This window comes from Rhineura floridana, chromosome 20 (genome assembly GCF_030035675.1).
Source record: "Rhineura floridana isolate rRhiFlo1 chromosome 20, rRhiFlo1.hap2, whole genome shotgun sequence".
In the NCBI taxonomy this organism is placed as follows: domain Eukaryota; kingdom Metazoa; phylum Chordata; class Lepidosauria; order Squamata; family Rhineuridae; genus Rhineura; species Rhineura floridana.
Genome location: NC_084499.1, coordinates 20,419,721 through 20,435,535, shown reverse-complemented (window position 1 = coordinate 20,435,535; position 15,815 = coordinate 20,419,721). Strand labels below are relative to the sequence as shown.

The window sequence follows — 15,815 nt, the reverse complement described above, 5'->3', positions numbered from 1 at the left end:
TAGCCTTCACAGGTTGGTTGTGTGGGCCCCATCCAGACTGGCTCTGGTTTGAAGGTGCCTTGCAGTTGGTCTGGGCTACAAAATCCTCATGAAAATTCTTCAGCGTTTTAGTACGATTTCTTCTAAGAAACATATTTTAGTTTGTGGTTTTGACTAATGCACACCTTTTTGCAAGCAGGTTCTCCTCATATAATGCATTCTTGTATGTTATCTTGACTAATATATCTATTTTTATACACACTTCTCTTTAACATACGCATTTTTGTAAAGATTGTTTAGTTGGAGAACTTACATCGCAAAATTCAGATAAGTGTGGATTCTAAAGGATGGCTGTGTTATGGTTCTCATGTTGTATTGGAAAGGGCAAATGTGATAAATTCAGCTTGAAATGCAAACGGAATTGAATTTCTCACTGATTCCTAGTGTAGAGCAGGCAGTGGGGCATGGAAAGTGATCAAACTACAATCCAGCAGGGGGCAGGTTTTCCACCTGACGAATGCCTTTCTGAAGACAGCATCCTTTATTCTCAGGTAGCTGAATCTTCACTTCGCTCCCAAAGAATTGTAGCATATACACAGCCCTATCCATTCCCAGTTGCAGCTGGACCAAGCATCTTCACACCCATCACAACAACTTGCCAGTCATGGGTATCTCTACTCCAAAGTTGCCAAATGACCTAGAAAAACTACCTGGATCACTCCTGTACTTTCCCTAGCAATGTACACTGCACAAATCAGTAGGTGAAACGTCTTCCTGGAACAGAGAAGCATCACCAGTCCAGCAGCCAACACTGTGGTTTTGAGCACAAGAACCTGGGCCAACAAAAATGTTGGCAATCCTGTTCTGAGGTCATAAAAACAACATGCCCAGCAAGCGGTAGATAAATAGATTTGATACTTTGCTGGATTGAAACTAACCTGAAAAATAATTGTGAACTTTGACCCTAACAGATGAAACCAGAAGAAGTGAATCAAATGGCCTCTTCCCATTGGAAATGGCTGTTTCATGCCCCCCTTTTCCCAGCAGCTGATCAAGCCACAGCTTCCTGTCTCAACCCTGGCATCTCCCCCTTTTCTTTGCAAAACTTGCAAAATTAGTGGTGGAGGCGGTAATTGGTTTACTTAGGGATTAATTAATTAAAGGTGACTGTTCCCATCTTTCGCCGATTAAAGTTGCAAGTGTGTGGGAAAGTTATACCCTTTTGAAAGCTCTCTGCCCCAAAAGGTGCCATCTTAAAAGGAGGACACAGAGAAAATAGTGCTCATTTGTGTCAAGTCATAATGCTTAAGATGGCAGCTAGGGAAAATATGTAGATATTAGGAATAACTGTGTGCAGCACTCCAGATTGGTGGGGGATGTACTGAAGGCCTATCAGATTCTGTTGTTGAAACTGGGTAGATCTGTAAAGATGCCTGGATGAGTGGCATGAAAAGTCTCCGGCACGTTACTGTAAGTTTCTCCTAATAAACACATTTTTTCTAGGCAGTTTTGACTCATCTACACATTCTTGTAAGGCATTTCTCATCACGAAGTGCCCATGTTTTCATTTTGATGCACACTGTCCCCTAACATACGCATTTTTGTAAACGCTGTTTGGTTGGCAAACTGCATTGGAAAATTTGAGTGAGTGAAATCTTTGAAGGATGGCTGTGTTTTGGTTTCAGAGAATGCAATTTGACAGATTCAGCTTGAAATGCTAACTGAATCAAATTGCTCGCCCATTCATAGCTCGTAGCCAGATGCTGCCGGACTGAAGCTCCCATCAGCCCTGACCATCAGCCTGGAGTCTAGCAACACCTGGAGGTCATCAGGGTTAGCCACCCCTTGATTCATAGGATCACTGTCTTTTCATAGGATATCTTCAGCATTGTGCAATGGGGAAGGGCAAGTGAAGGATGTTCCAAGGTCAGAAGAGTGTCCCAGTTTTTCTCTTGGAAGTGTGGGAGGGAATAAACTGAGGGAGACGAGAAAGAAAAGCGGACAAGGGACAGATACGAGCAAATTCAGCTGCAGGTACATATTTACAGGGAAAAGGCTGTAGCTCAGTGGCTCAGTGGCATCTCCAGGTAGGGCTGGGATAAGACTCCCTCCCTCCAGAGCCACTGCCAGTCAGTGTAAGCAATCCAGAGCTAGGTGAACCCGTGTTCTGGCTCAGCATAGGACAGTTTCTGACCTGTCATTTCATTTCAGAGCAAGCCAAAGGCTTCACACAACCGGGTCTGGCTTGGCTTGCTCCCTCCTTTGAAAGCGCTCTGGATTTTGACAGCCCGCCTGACAGGCCGGCAGTGCTCTTCCGGGCTTCATGAGGAGCTGGGAGGAACCTTCCCCCAGGTGAGTGCCATCCTGCTCTCAAAGGCAGAGATGTCTTGCCAGAAGAAGAAAAAAGTCAGCGGCCTTTTGCAAGACCAAGGCAAATCTCTTCCAAACAGTGCCTCTGTGGGCTGAAGAAGTATATCGCCTCTGAGTATTGAGTGTTTGGGAAAGGACCAAGAGGAGAAGGGCCTCACATCCTACTTTGCTTGGAAATAAAACCAATTCACACACATTATCTATATGAAAACAGGAAGCTGCCTTAGACTGAGTCAGACTGTTGGTCCATCTATCTCAGCAATGTCTACACTGACCGGCAGCAGCTCTCCAGGGTTTCAGACAGTGGAGACTGGCAGCTCCAATGTCAGGGGGGGGCAGCAAATCTGCTCTGGACTTTTAGTCCGAACTTTCAAGGAGCTTGTCCAAGCTGTTGAAATCTAATAGGTTGCACAAGCTTCACAAGGACTAGAAACCTATGTGGGTTTCTTTTAATGAAACCTGAGATTGTCAGGAAGTGGACTGCCCAACCCTCTCTTTCCCACAAGCACAAAGGATTTGGGGATGTGGAGGGGGGCAGTTTGCCCCTTTTGCCTCTGAATGGTTGTGCAGGAGAGCAAAGAGAGAAGTTTTTGCAAACAAGCACCCGCATCAGGGAGAGTTGCTGTTGCACTCTGGTCCTGCCTGGGGGCTTCTCATGATAGGCACTGTGAGTACAGGATGCTGAACTAGATGGGCCACTGGCTTGATCCAGCAGGGCTCTGCTTGTGGACGCAGCAGAACCTCCATGCCCAGGGCAGTCTACCTCTGAATACCAGTTGCTGGGATTCACAAGTGGGGAGAGTGCTGCTGTTGCGCCCAGGCCTTGCTTGCAGGCTTCCCATTGGCTGTCCACAGCGAGGAATAGGACGCCGGACTAGAGGAGCCCCGTTTGGCCTGATCCAGCAGCCAGGCTCTTCTAATGTCCTTAAGCTGCACCTGCTGAAATGCAGCCTACATCACAGCCATCCAAAGGGTTGAGAGACAAGCCCCCTTCTTTCGCAGCGGCAGCGGCAAGGTCTACCCTCCCTGCTTGCCTCTCTCTCGAGAGCGCTCCCTCCAGTCCCCGGGACTGAGCCGAGCAGCGCGCGCCCGCCTGCCTGCGCGCTCTCGCTCGCCACACAGCCCCAGCCGCTACGGCGCGTCCCTGCGACAGCTGCGTCGAGCCAGCGCGCAGGCGACTGCTTCTGCCGCCTCCTCCCGCAGCGGCTGCGCCTGCGGTCCGCCCCCGCGGAGCCCGTCCTGCCTTTGCACGGTGGTGACTCTCCCTCCCTGCCTCCCTCCGCCCGCCCCGAACTTTGGAGAGCTCGCTGCGGAGAGCGCAAGAGAGCGCGGGGCCGCCAGCCATCATGGCTCAGGAGTGATGGAGCCGAGGCCGGCTAGCTGAGCTCCTGGCAGGGCAGCGGAGGTCGGCTGCTTACAAAGCGTCAATTGTTATTCTTCTTGTTTTAAAAAAGGAAACTCGCAACTGCCTTGTCGTGGAAGGACTGCGTATCTTTCTACATTCTGTCTCTACCTTTTCCCCACCCCCTGGCTTTCCTGGCGCTGATGCCCCCCTCCCATGTAGAAGGCTTGGGAAGATACGGCCCTTACCTGGAGGCAGGAAAGAAAAAGGGAACAAATAAATGCAACGGGATCTAAATACAATTCCAGTGTTTAAAGGTAAGGTGGTTTGCAGGAGGCGGAGAGGAAGGAAGGGACTGGGGATATTCTTCTCCATTTCTGTTTGTTTGTTTTCCAATGGCCATTTCCCCAGTTTCAGAATCCCCTTTTGCTTCAGCATCCCTGCTGGTGGATGGGATCTGGGGATGTTTTGTATTGGCAAAACAGGTTCCAGGTGCAGTTGCTTTCTCTGAAGCGTGGCTTGCCCTGCCTTGCTTGCGAAGGAGCAGAAAGACAAGTGGAAAGTGGATGTGATCTGTAAGTGGGGGTGGCCTCTGCTCAGGTATTGTTTTTTAAAAATTACAACACCCAAACCTACAAGATCTAAAGGGAAGGCTTTTGGATGTGTGGCAGCGGGTTGGAGAAGTTGGTGCTCTAGTGTAAATTTGAGGAGTAGATGAAATGATGTCCATTATCATTGGAAAGGAATCCTGTGTCCCTTTCCCTCCCAGAAAATCTCTCTGAAGAAAATAAGGGCTGCCTTGTTGCATCTCACCAAGATTCAGCAACATGCTACCTCAATGCTCATGAGTAAGGTGTGAAGGTGACAGCACTTTTTGCTTGTCCCCAGCATGTGGTACCATAAGGTTTACTCCCTCTGCTTTAGGAAGTTCCATTTAGATGATGTGACCATGACACAAAGTTGTATTTGTTGTGCAACATGCTATCTCTTTATTTAGAGATGGCGTGGGGAACATCCGTGGCCCTCCAGATGTTGCTGGATTCCATCATCCATGATCATTGGTTGGGCTGTCTGGGGCTGATGGGAATTAGAGTCCAACAACATCTGGAGGGCCATAGCTTCCCCAGTCGTGATTCAGGGCATGAATCCCATTGAAAACATAAAGGGTTTACCCAAGACCATATTCAAGATGCTTGCTAGAACTTCCATCAGCTCCATACAATCCTGAAGAGCACAGACTCCCCCCCTTTTCCAGCTCAGCAGGAGAGATCTCATGAAGTTATGCAAGGCTCCCACTGAAGACAGCCTCAAGATATAATTATAATACCCTTCCTACTGTTTTCTAGAACTCCTCAGAGGTCTGCATGCCCCCAAAGAAGTCATCTAGAACCTTCAGCACCAAACGCTGCTGCTTTCTGGGGCCACTCTCCAAAACAGATAACTTTCTCTCTGTGGTGGATTTTCACAGAATGCAGCCTCATGGTTTTGTATAACATGGGGAATTGCTCATGTTTCAAAGTGCCAAATCTTTATGGGACAGAAAGTGCAATGGTCTTGGATAGGCTTCCAAAATGAAGGCTAAGAAAGCAACAGCAGATAGGGAGAAGGTTCTTCAGAACTCTGTGGGAAGGGCTGGAGCTCAGTGGTAAAGCAGAAGGAACCGTGCAAAAGGTCCCAGGTTCAGTCCCCAGCATCTCCAGGTAGGGCTGAGAGAGTCTCTATGGGAAAGAAACATACAAGTAGTTTATGATAACAGCTTGAGGGCTTCCTGTAACAGATTGACTGCTGTGAAAGCAGGATGCTGGACTAGAAGGGGCCATTGGCCTGATCCAGCAGCCGGCCCTTCTTATCACTTGCACTAAAGAACAGTCCTTGAGGCAGGGTGGTGGTCAACATGCATGTGCCTTACACCTGTGTATGCTTTTTGGGATATTCCAGCAGAGGACTGCATTTCTCTTTGGACTCTAGTAAAGCGCTGACGGTGCATGCTTTGGAAAGAGGGGTGTGTTTGGATGGAGTCTGTGTGGCCCCGTCGCCAACCACAACCGGTCTGAAATGAACAGCTTCTGCGCTTGTCATGGACTCTCTCAAACCGAGCCGAGAGTGAGCCGGGTCTGGGATGTTGATTGTTGAAACCAATTAAGGCCAAGCCATTGTAATGAAAGCTATAGCATTCCCACATCCTGGGCTTCTGATGTAGATTTGTAATTAAGAAACTGGAAACAGATTGGTCTGATCCATGAAGAGGGAGCGGGTGGGGAGGGGAAACAATTATGGGATTTCTGAACACAGATCTATTGCTTCGCCGCTGGTTGTTTCTGATTCAAGAGAAGTGATTAATTGGATGCATAAGGAAAGAGGTGAAAGACCAGTGTTGCATTTATCGCCCTCCCCATTTGAGTACAGATTACAAATATATGCAATGTGTTGGAATAAATGCTAGCTGCCCAAGGATGAAATAGAATCTGAAATTCCAACTGCTGCACTGCTTGTTGAACAGGGCTTCTGTTGTCGAACTGAAGCTTGTGAATAGGTTGGCCCTTCTGTTTTGTGGGCAGTGGCAGGAGTTGGCACCATGACAGTGGGGCAGTAGAATCTGCTCCAGGTTTTGGTCTGAACTTTCAAGGAGCTGTCCAAGCAGCAACTTGGACAGCTCCTTGAAAGTTCAGACTAAAACCCGGGGCAGATTCCACTGACACGGAGCCAACAGCCGCCATTGCATATAGCGAGTACTCTTTTTTTAAAAAGGACATCTCACCTTCATTCTAGGAAAGGTTTACTTTTACAGTGTAGAAGCTTGAGCACTGCCTGACCTCACAGAAGCCCATCCCCATGGATATTTCTGCACGAGTCACTCTTCTGCTTCCTGATTGGACAGAGGTTAGTCCAGGGCAGTGACTCATTTAGGGATGTGGCAGGCAGCCCCCCTCTGTGGGTAGATAGTACTCTTAGGTCTCTGCACCAGAAGTAATTAATTGATCCAATCATATACAATGCAGTGACCTGGCAAAATTAACCAGGTGGAACCTGGTCGGAAGGAGGTGTTAGTGGGATGGATACTCAGGCAGAGATACAGTGGTCACCCTCCTCTGGGGGCAAGAGCTTCTTTCTGATCAGGAGCTGGCAAATGATGCTCTCCTGGTAGGAAGGCTAATTGAGAAGATGCCAGACCAGAGCAGAAGAGAGAGATGGCGGTGCGGAAGGCTGCAACGCTAACAGCTTGTGGTGACATCTTGCTTGTTTGCCCAAACTTCCAGAGGCTGTGCTTAGATTAATTCAGCCTCTAGTTCCTTATATATTGATTGTCATCATTTTATTGCTGGTTTTAATGGTATTTTAATGGATTTTATAAAGGTTTGTTGCTTTTTGTTTTATGCAAGCTGCTTTAGGGTCATGCCTAGGGAAAAGCGGTATACAAGAATGCCAAATTAAAAAAAAATAGAGATGCTCTGTGGGTGGACCATTTGGGCCCCTGGGAGCCTTTCATTGTTGGATTTATTTGTCAAAGTGTGGTGTTTGAGTGTTAGTGGGCTACTCTTCAAATGTTTGATCCTGAGCCATCTGGAAAACTGAACTTCAGAACATTTTACAAATAAAATAAAATAAAACCATGCTCCGGGACAGGCAAAAGAAAGTACTTCTTTGCAGAGTGCACAGAACAACTATGGAATTCACTCCCACAAGAGATAGTGATGGCCACCAATGTGGATGGCTTTAAAAGAAGATTAGATAAATTCATGGAAGATGAGGCAATGTTCTACCACCACCTCACAATTCTGCAGTCCCCAGAGTTCCCTGGGAAGAGGAATTGATTGTTAACCCCTCTGAGAATTGTAGCTCTGGGGGGGGAGAGAAATAGGGTTCTCCTAACAACTCTCAACCTCCTCAACAATACCACTTGCTAGGATGCACAAGGAGGGAGAGTTGCTGTCACACTCAGGTCCTGCTTGTGGGCTCCCCATTGGGACATCCGGTTAGCCACTGTGAGGACAGGATGCTGGACTAGGTGGGCCCCCTTTGGGGTCTGTTCCAGCAGCCAGGCTCTTCTGATGTTGTTATGTGGCATGCACACACACACTCCTTGCACAAAGTATTAGAATTTTACCCATTCATGAATCTTATGAAAAGCGCTCCCCGTTTTGACAGGGCGCAAATGGTGACGGGCATTTTTCACACAGCTTGACTTTAAAAGCATCGCCCAAAAAGGCAAAGCCGGGGATGAAATGGGGGGAAATGATTTTCCAAGGCAGGTAACACAACGCAGGGTCTGTTGTCGCTGGGCCAAGCTGAGCGGAGCTGACCATGCCAGCTCAGCCCCTGCGCCAGATGGGGGGTGGGGTGGGAGGCTGTCCATTCCCCACAGCAACCTGTTCTCTGCTTTTGGTCCACAAGACCATCCTGCTGAGACTTTTCAGAGAGCTGCCTGGGTGTTCCACAAGCTGCACATTTCTCTTGAGGCAGTGCAAATCGCTGTCAGGCTCGAGAACAGATGTGACAAATGGGAGAGGGTGGGAGAAAGACTCAGGCTCTGGGGTTAGCTGCTTGTTTACCTGTGAAGGCACAGCTCTCCTTTTTTCAAAATAATTGGAATTTCAAATTCAGCCCTTCAAGAGTCACTGTCTGGCCCTTGAAGTCATCCCAGGCCACGCCCCTTTCTCCAAGCCACACCCCTCGCTAACCTCGCTTTGGACCTTTACAAGAGTCGCATCTGTTGCTCCACCCAGCTTTCTCTCTGGCCACACCCACTAATTAGAAGGCTGTGACTGTTTTCTACAAAGAAATCTAACCCTCTGTAAATAGGATGACCACCAAATTGAACCTCGGTCTCTGATCTGGCCAAAGGCTCTCTAGAAAAGGGGCATGAATAGTAGTGTGGTTGCAAATTCAGAAATGCAGAGTCCCTTCATTAGAGTCACAGCCACACACACACCCTTTTTTGCTGCTGGGTTGAGAATGAGATCCTTTGAGACATCCGTAGGAGTCAATCAACTTAAAAGGGGAAAATGTTAGCTACTGAAAAGAGTCTTCTTACTGGCTAATGCACTCCCCTTTCGTGCTGATTGCCTCGTAGGATGCTGGAGACATAGGGACCCTGCAGGTCTAAGACTCCCTGGGACCCTGGGTGACTACACCCCTGGGCATGAATGAGAAATGCAAACTGCTTGTCTTGAGTCAAACAGGAGTAGAGTTCCCTGGGAACAGGGATTGTTTGTTAAATCACTCTGGGAATTGTAGCTCTGTGAGAGGAATAAGGTGTCTCCTAACCACTCTCGGCGCCCTTCACAAACTACAGTTCCCAGGATTCTTTTGGGGACGAAGCCATGACTGTTTAAAGGGGTATGATAGTGCTTTAAATGTATCGTGCAGATGAGGCCCCATAGTCATGCTCATTCATTTCAGTGGGTTCTACTCTGAGTAGGACTAACACTGGCTACAACCCATAGAGCTTAATGGAATTTACTCCTAGGTAAGAGGAAAAACTTAACTGCAACCCAGAAGGAAAGGAAGTTTTCAGTGCTGTGGTTAAAGAACAGCAGGACCATTTTTTAAAAAAAATAAATAAATGCCAGTCCAGCTGCTATTTAGCATTTCCTTGACACACATGGGCTCACAGAGACACATTGATTTTTATTGTTAGGAATTTTTCTTTACATTTTTTGTAAGTGGCTTTCAGTGCCTATAAAAGCAGCATATAAAATGCCCCAAATCAATAAGTGAACATCTTTCTCGACCCTTCTGCCTTCTGTATGACACCCAAGGCTTCAGCCCCAAGTGGAGAGCAGAAGTCGAAGACGCCGGCAGCTTTTGTAGTTCATAGGATTGCGCTCTGTCTTTTTAAAGGAGAAACTGAGGTTGCAGTCCTGAGCACATTTATAGGGCAGCTGTCCCCAACCTGGTGCCTACTAGGTGTTTTGGACTATAACTCCCATCAGCCCCAGCTTTAGGAAGTGCAAATTATCAAACTCTCCCCTATCTGTAGTTATTACAACATTAGAAACGCATTGGGCAGTCAGCAATCCTCTTACTCTTACTAGTATGAGATTTGTATCCTGCCCTTCCTCCCACAGGAGCCCAGGGCAGCAAACATCAAATTTATAAAACAGTACCAGTGCAAAATAAAATAAAACCGCATTTAAAACCATCTGAAAACATTTAAAAGCAGTGACATACCCTGCTAGTTATTACTTTCACGGTGGCTGTTAGCCATCAAATGTCTCGGTCGACAGGAATGTTTTTAAATTCTTCTTGAAAGTCAGTAATGAGGAAGACAGGCACACCTCACCAAGGGGGCATTCCACAAATGGGGAACAACCAGGAGCAGGCCCTGTTGTGGCTCAAAGCCAACCAGGCAGCAGCCAGAGCAACCACCATGAACAGGGCCTGAGCAAGATGGTTGATATTGGGGGAAGCGTTCCTTTAAACACTTGGGTCCCAAGCCGTTTAGGGCTTTATGTGCTAGTAAGAACACCTTCGGCTGGGCCTGGTAGCTCACTGGCAACCAGTCCAGTGCTTTCAGGACCGGTGACATACGGTCCTATCAGGCTGCCTCACTCACCAGCCGCATTCTGCTCCAGCTGCAGCCTGTAGAAAGTCTTCAAGGGCAGCCCCATGCAATGCACATTTCAGTGATCTAAGCGGGAGGTCGCTGGAGCATGGACAGTTGAGGCTTCCCATGCTTTGAGGGCTCCTGTTTTTCTTCTCTGGGGTCTATCACCCTGCCCATTGAAGTGAGGCACATTTAGCTAGCAAATGCACAATAATAATGTTGTTGGCTCTGTTCCATTCATACTGAACAGCAAAGAGCCACTTCTCCTCCTGCAGTTGAGCCACAGTCTCTCTCTCTTCCTTGTTTCCCATGGCTTTCCTCGAAGAGATGGCACCTCCCTCTGGATGTTCTCTTGACATTGTTTCCCCAAGCACTGTGCCTTGATGCCTTCCCAGAAATAGATTGCTCTTCCCGGCCTCTAGCTTCGATTCAGATTGTGGAGTCTGGATGCAAGCTTTAAAAGGAATATTTGAGGGAAGAAGATGGACCTTAGTGTTTTTGGTGCTGTTGGGAAGCAATTTTTGCATCAGAAACCTCATCTTTTTGACCAGCAATTGACCAGCAACTTTTGCATTTGGAACCTGGTCTTTCTGAGCAGCAATTGACCTGAGATTTTTGCATTGGGAACGTGGTCTTTTTGACCAGCAATTACCTGCAATTTTTGCATCAGGAACCTAGTCTTTTTAAACCAGCAATTGGCAGAAACAAAAGAGAAAAGCACCACGCAATGGACAGAAAAGAGAGGCAGGCTCTGGTGCTTGGTAGATTTATTAAGGCTCAACGCGTTTCGGAGTAATCCTTCCTCAGGAGCAATGGAGATCTGTTTCTTTTTCTCTGCCTGCGCAGTTCAAATTCTTTATCCAGCTCCACACAAAATGAACACCACAGACCGAATTCTGATGCTGCTGTTAGATGACCAGAAATTTCTGCATCAGGAACCTATTCTTTTTGGTGCTGTCATGAAGCAATTTTTGCCCAGAGATCTGATCAACTGGTCCTGTGATAATGTTGTGTGCAGGAAGCCAGTTACGCCAGTGTGATGTATCAGTGTTGCTCTGGGGGATGAATGAGCCCCTTGAGAAAAGTTTGCAAATCTTCTTAAAGCTCCTTGAAATCCCTCAAATGTTTTACATTTGGTGAAATATCTGACGGCAATTTCAGTAACACCGGTTGGTACCATAATGTGTGGTATTGTATTCTGGCTTGAGCTTTTGAGAATGATTAATGCATACTTCATTAGATGCTCAGAGTGAGATCTTCAGTTGTCAGCAAGGATGGGGAAGAAATTCAATTCAGTTCACATTAAAACTGAATCTATCAAATTGGCACTTTCCGAAACAATATGGGAACCAATCACACACGTCCTTTGAAATTCACACGTATCCGAGTTTTGCAATGCAGTTTTCCAATCAAGTAATGCTTACCATATATCATATACTATAAGGAACTGAGTTTAAGAAAAATAAAGAACTGAGAGTTAAAATGGCAACAGAGATGCACTCTTGACTGTGGCCATACAGTTAAACTTTAAGCATATGCAAAATGACTCTTCACAGAACCAGTGATGGGTGATTACAGTTGCATCTCAACCATTTCTAAGTAAATTAATACCTGTAGTGAGACAAGAAGCCATTGTCTCTATTAAGACCAAAATGAAGAGAATCAAAGGTCTTGCATAGGATGCAGTTTCTTTGTTCCTGCATGGCTTTTCTGAGGTATTCCTTAAGATTCTATTATAGTGTTGTTGTTAATTGAATTTATGTCCCACCCTTCTTCCAGAAGGAGCCCAGGGCGGCAAACACATCAACAAAACAATTTAACAGCAACAGCAATAACAACAAAAGGATTCTGAAAACAGTTAAAGACATTCTAAAACACAGTTCCGGTTAAAAACATCCTAAAAACACAATCCTTTTTGTGTAAGGATTGCTGAGATGTGGTTAGGTTTTGGCTGGCACTAGAGCTCTTCCTCTCATCCCTACTCAAAGCAAGCCAGTGCATGGCCTAGTGGGGCAGATGCAAAGTAAGAAGGGGGGTGTCCGACAGCCACTGCACCCGTCCCACAGCTCTCTGTTGGCTGGCATTTGGCCTCTTGCAAACGGGACCTTGAAGGGATTATTTGGACTACTGTAGAACTCTTGAGTGAGAGCCAGTGTGGCGTAGTGGTTAAGGTGCTGGACTACGACCTGGGAGACCAGGGCTCGAATCTCCACACAGCCATGAAGCTCACTGGGTGACCTTGGGCTAGCCATTGCCTCTCAGCCTCATGAAAACCCTATTCATAGGGTCGCCATAAGTCAGAATCGACTTGAAGGCAGTACATTTTCATTTAGAACTCTTGAGTGAGATGTTGCTGTAAAGCAGGGATGGAGAAGCTCTGGCCCTGGGAACAAATGCGCTCCCCCAACCCTCTTTGTCCAGCCCTTGAGACTCTCCCAAGGCCACAAACCCCCACTGGCCTTGCTTCATACCCTCCATGAGTTTTTGTCTGTTTGGAAAGCGTCCCTGAAGTCTGCTAATGCCCCTCGCTTGCCTGGATAGAGGATAGAGGGGTGTGCAAGTGTGTGCAGAAACTCGACTGCTGTGCAAAGGTAGCATCTACATTTCTTGCTCTGCCTACTTTTGCCTCTTCCTTCGCCCACCACTGGCATGTGGCCCCCTGAAGGTTGCCCAGTAGGGAATGCGGCCCTTGGACCAAAAAAAGGTTCCCTGCCCCCTGCTCTACACAAATGCTTGCCTCCCCCTCCACCACCTTCTGCCCCAGCTGGCATGAGCAGGAGGGCAGTGGTGCCCCCCTACAAGCCACTCTCTTAAGCCCCACCACGCCTTGGTGCGGAAGGTCACTTCGTCTTGAAAGTGGTAAAGATTGAATTCCTCGGGCATCTTTGCTCTCCTGTCAGGGAGGTAAGACCAGGGCTATGCTGTGATCATGGCTCTCTTAAACCCAAATGAAATTGTGGTTGGAACAGGGGCAGCATGGTGTAATGGTTAGTGTGTCGGACTAGGACCTGGGAGCCCGGGGTTTGAGTCCCCACTCAGCCATGAAGCTCACTGGGTGAGACCTTGGGCCAGTCCCTATCTCTCAGTCTAACCCACCTCACAGGGCAGATGCAAAGTAAGAAGGGGGGTGTCCGACAGCCACTGCACCCGTCCCACAGCTCTCTGTTGGCTGGCATTTGGCCTCTTGCAAACGGGACCTTGAAGGGATTATTTGGACTACTGTAGAACTCTTGAGTGAGAGCCAGTGTGGCGTAGTGGTTAAGGTGCTGGACTACGACCTGGGAGACCAGGGCTCGAATCTCCACACAGCCATGAAGCTCACTGGGTGACCTTGGGCTAGCCATTGCCTCTCAGCCTCATGAAAACCCTATTCATAGGGTCGCCATAAGTCAGAATCGACTTGAAGGCAGTACATTTTCATTTAGAACTCTTGAGTGAGATGTTGCTGTAAAGCAGGGATGGAGAAGCTCTGGCCCTGGGAACAAATGCGCTCCCCCAACCCTCTTTGTCCAGCCCTTGAGACTCTCCCAAGGCCACAAACCCCCACTGGCCTTGCTTCATACCCTCCATGAGTTTTTGTCTGTTTGGAAAGCGTCCCTGAAGTCTGCTAATGCCCCTCGCTTGCCTGGATAGAGGATAGAGGGGTGTGCAAGTGTGTGCAGAAACTCGACTGCTGTGCAAAGGTAGCATCTACATTTCTTGCTCTGCCTACTTTTGCCTCTTCCTTCGCCCACCACTGGCATGTGGCCCCCTGAAGGTTGCCCAGTAGGGAATGCGGCCCTTGGACCAAAAAAAGGTTCCCTGCCCCCTGCTCTACACAAATGCTTGCCTCCCCCTCCACCACCTTCTGCCCCAGCTGGCATGAGCAGGAGGGCAGTGGTGCCCCCCTACAAGCCACTCTCTTAAGCCCCACCACGCCTTGGTGCGGAAGGTCACTTCGTCTTGAAAGTGGTAAAGATTGAATTCCTCGGGCATCTTTGCTCTCCTGTCAGGGAGGTAAGACCAGGGCTATGCTGTGATCATGGCTCTCTTAAACCCAAATGAAATTGTGGTTGGAACAGGGGCAGCATGGTGTAATGGTTAGTGTGTCGGACTAGGACCTGGGAGCCCGGGGTTTGAGTCCCCACTCAGCCATGAAGCTCACTGGGTGAGACCTTGGGCCAGTCCCTATCTCTCAGTCTAACCCACCTCACAGGGTTGTTGTGAGGATAAATAGGGAGGAGAGAAGCAAGCATGCCACCTTGAGCTCCTTGGAGGGAAAGGTGCTATAGAAATGAAATAAAGAAATGTCCCGATCATATTTGACAAGCTGCTGGGGATCGCTCAAGTTTTGGAATTTGGCCCCGAATACTTGCCATTTCCTAAAAACGTGTAAACTTCCCCGTTCCGCCACCTGCTTCTTTGAATTTTGGGGCCGCCGCGGTCTATTTCTGGCTCCTTGAGTCTGAGCTGGCAACCAGTCCTCCCTTCCCAGATGGAAGCAAAGCCTCTTGCTTGTGCTATGCGCTTGTTTTTCTTGTGGTAGCAGTTAAATTTAGGTCCACAGATTTCAAGGTTCTCTCGGGTTCTCGTTCCACCCAAAAGGAAGGTGTGAAGTGGGGCTGGTGGGAGGGGGGCTGGAGAGAGTTTTGAGGGCCAGAGAGAGATGCCGGGGGGCGCATTCCTCTTCCAGGCCTGAGGTTCTCCACCTTTCCTCTGTAGTCCTGACTTCCAAATTGCTGTTTGGTCCTGTGTCCTTCTTGGTCCTATAGCCGTGCCCTTCTCATCCGTCCTGACACCTGGCCTGCCTCAGGTCCTCTGCTTTTGACTCATCTCAGACTGCGGCCTGCAGCTCATCCCTGACATAACCAGACCCAGGCCAGGTCTGATTGCTGTAAATAAAACCATGAAACAATCTTTGTGAGTCATGTGCATCTATGCTCTCTGCAGCAGATCCTCTGTGGCTTTTAACTGTCTCTGGGCATCATGGCTTCCAATCTTTGAAAGCACCGTGGGCCTTATTTCCCTGCAAGCTAGAGGAGAAGATCATGTTTTTGAGAGGCTTACCTTGCTGCTAGTCTTCTGAAGATGGGTGCAAAGGTTGGGCCTGTGCCTAAACTGGAAATGTTGAATTTCTCAGGAATGTTGGGATGCAGCTCGACTTGTTTGGGGTTTGCATGGGTTAAAGTAGGTGGAGAGAGGGGATCCTCCATGTTTCCTAGACTGTCCTTCTGACCTAGCCTTTGCAAACCTTCTTTCAGGTGTAAACTTAGGGGTTGCTGTCCTCCTTCCCTGATTCCCCTCAACTTCTTTATCTCACCTTGGGAGAGAGGAGACATCTTTCCTTTCTCTTTCTCCTGCAGGGATGGAAGAGGAAGCATGACTCCTTTCATCTCCAGCTTAGTTAGATAGAACTAGGAAATCAGGTATGCACTTCCAGAAATAAACTAAGCTCTCTTCTTTTCCTAAACCTAGAGTCTTGCAGAGTCATTAACCAAAATGGAGGCAATAGTCAAGAAATCAGAAGAGGGCTAGGACTGGGGACGGCAGCTATGAGAGAACTAGAAAAGATCCTCAGATGCAAAGATGTATCACTGA

General features: G+C 48.0%; 1 protein-coding gene across 1 annotated transcript in view; it reads left to right on the top strand.

Annotated features, from left to right (window-relative positions):
• Positions 1-3,510: 3,510 nt before the first annotated feature.
• Positions 3,511-15,815, top strand: part of FAM163B (family with sequence similarity 163 member B) — a 33,929-nt gene continuing 21,624 nt past the window's right edge. The window contains exon 1 of the mRNA XM_061603988.1: positions 3,511-4,008. The gene's annotated coding sequence lies outside the window, so the exon portion shown is untranslated. The remainder of the gene's footprint in view (positions 4,009-15,815) is intronic.